Raw genomic sequence first — 2855 nt, forward strand, 5'->3', positions numbered from 1 at the left:
GCAGGCTACACCACATCGGAGCCGGAAGAACCAGATGGATTTCTCCCGCATTCCCAACCCCCATCGTCCAGCCATGCCAGAGCCAACCATCCATCTTGCCGCCCACCTGCATGCGCCACCGCGGTCTTGCCGCCACACATGCCGCCTCCCTGAGAACACCACCATGAGGCCAAGAAGATGAAGAGAGAAGCGCTAGGCGTCGGGAGCAGCGCTGGAGCCACGCGGGAGGGAACCACCTCCACCGCCGTCATGCGGGAGGCCCGTGCCTCCGGCACCATCGCGGTTGCCATCCGGACGTGGCAGCAGGGCACACCAGGCCACCCCTGGCCCGGCCAGGACCAAATCAGGCCTGCTAAGCCCCACTGGCCATGCTGCAGCAGGGCGGCGCCGGCGCCGCTAGCCCGACACACCTCCTCTGCCTTCCGGGAGCCGCGCAGGCGCCGCACCCTGCCGCCGGCCCACCCCGACCCAGATGGGGCCCAAGGGGCCTAGATCTGGGTCGAGCGGGCGCCGCCAGACCCGCCGTCGCGCCACCCCGCTGCCAAAGGCAGCGCCACCACCCAGCTGCTCTCCCACGCGCCATCAGGACACACCACCGCCGCGCCGGATCTCTGCCGCCTAGGGACACCTCCCGGATCTGCGTCGTCCCGCGCCGGAACGGCACCAGGAGGGGAAAGGTCAGGGGCCGCCGCTGCCAGCGCCGCCCGGGACAGGCCCGGAGGCGGGCGCCATCGACGGCGGCGGGGAAGGAGGGGAGAGGGAGGGCTTGGGGAGGAGGGGGCGGGGTGCGGCCAGTCGCCCGCGGGGGCGACGCTGTCGCTAGAGGCGACGGTTTTTCGGAGTTGAAGTTTTTGACCTATAAGGTATTTACAGTTGCAGGCCCAAAAGTCAATTCAAAATCGGCTGAAGAACAACAACCAAGGACAATTCTCAAATTGTTAGGCAGTCGAGTACAAACCTTGAATTGGTAGTACTCTTATGATGAAACGAACTCCAGCCGCATACTCTTCGCAGAGGATCGCTGCATATCATCAAGAAATCACTGGGAAAATTCGTATAGAACATTTTACGTACATGGCTCTTGGATCCTTTTGCCCTGCTTCTGCGAGGTCGTGCACCGCGTCCACCGTCGAGTGAGACTGGTAATCGACCACTACAAAAGCCGGACTGTAGGATGCATTATACCCAAAAAAAAAAGACTCAGCGTTGGAACATGACCTTCACGGCCTCACCACCCTTGCCATGGGAATCAGTTTTACCTCCTCTTCATTGGGCACATCGTGCGTAGTCACCCTCGCCCTCTTCGCTGCGTCTAGGGGGTCTGGCAAGAACCTCTCGGCGATGGCTGCAACCGCGGCCTCCGTGGAGCTAGAGGATGGGGAGGAGAGGGCAAGGACAAGGGGCTTGTTGGCAGTCTAGCGCTCGACGGGGTCGCATGGGGAGGGCTCGAGGCGTACATATTCAGTGTCGTCGAAGGGATTGAGCGGGGGCCAGCGGGAGACGCAATATGTGGCATGGATGATCTTGTTGCACGGGGTGGTGATGGTGTGGTGACGCCCGCGAAGGGAGGAGGAGATAGAGAGGGAATGTAGGGAGGAGAGGTGGGCAGGGAAGTGATTGGGACGGGCTGATCGGAGGTGCTCGAGTGTCGTTTGTGGGGATAGAAGTGGTCCATGTTGGATGCCCGATTGCCGGCGGCGAGGTGAGAAGAGGGGGAAGGGAGCTAGCCCGCGCCCCGCGGTGACCCGGTAAAAACCGAAGGCAGCCTTCAGGAGACGCGAAATCATGAGAGAAGAGGAGGCTGGAGAGGATTCGAGAACCGACCATCCCAAAGCGGGCAGCAGGAGCTTTGCAGACGACGCGTGCAACAGTACTAACCAAAACTTTTGAGCTAGAATACTAACCAAAACAGTACTAACCAACACACAGATAACAACCCACCCAGCGGGGACCTACGCAACGACCCGGTCAAAATCGACACACATATTTGACATTGGACACCTCAATTGCTTGCAGGCGATTTCCCCTAGGGAGCTTAGTAATGTAGTAGAAAATTAGTACGTAAAGGTTATTTGTGTTTATAGCTATATGTCACTCGTTGGACTCTGTTCAGGTCACTCCCAAGTAAGATATTGCACATGTACCCGAAAGAGTCCAATTTAGCACCATTCCTTCTACACGAGCATTTGTTGTTGGCTCAATGTTAAGGGCCAATTCTTTTGAGCTAATTCTCAACAATCATGTCTGGAGAATCGACAATCGAAAAAGACCTCGATATGCTTCTCCAATACCGTCTAAGAATCATCGGAATCCGCAGTAGTCTAATGAGAATCACCAGAATCGTTAGTCTATTGGAGAATTGGCTCCCAGCCACGATTCTAAACAGTCCCGCTAAAGAAAACGGTTCGACTTAAGTCGCTATCCCTATTAGAGCACCAAATTACGACCAAATTGCCACTCTGCCTTTGAACTGTGACGCCCAATGCTCACCTTGCTCCGCCAGCCTGCTGCCAGCTTCCAACAGGCCGCCACTGCTAAGGTCGGGGAGCACTAGAGTAGGACGACGGACTTCCGCTTGACAGACTTGTTCATGGCCATTAGGTGGAACAATTCCTGCTTTCTCCCCCTAATACCCCGCCGTCAGTCCCTCGCAACCACAAGTCGAGTCAGCCCACCACTTCCCCTTTGTGCTCGGCATTGGCGATGGATCGATCAACAACCAGGACCAGTGGCGGAGCTTGCTAGAAACTGTTGGGTGGCCAAGGCCGAAACATGAGTATTTGGGAGCGTAAATTGCTAAAAACATTCTCATCTAAGCCCTCCCTCAAAAAAAAATCTTTGGAGTGTGGTGAAGG

General features: G+C 57.0%; 1 pseudogene; it reads right to left on the reverse strand.

Annotated features, from left to right (window-relative positions):
* Window positions 1–488: 488 nt before the first annotated feature.
* On the reverse strand, window positions 489–1675 carry LOC123057196 (uncharacterized; annotated as a pseudogene).
* Between the last annotated feature and the right edge of the window lie 1180 nt (window positions 1676–2855).

The sequence above is a fragment of the Triticum aestivum genome, chromosome 3A (assembly GCF_018294505.1).
Source record: "Triticum aestivum cultivar Chinese Spring chromosome 3A, IWGSC CS RefSeq v2.1, whole genome shotgun sequence".
Lineage (NCBI taxonomy): Eukaryota > Viridiplantae > Streptophyta > Magnoliopsida > Poales > Poaceae > Triticum > Triticum aestivum.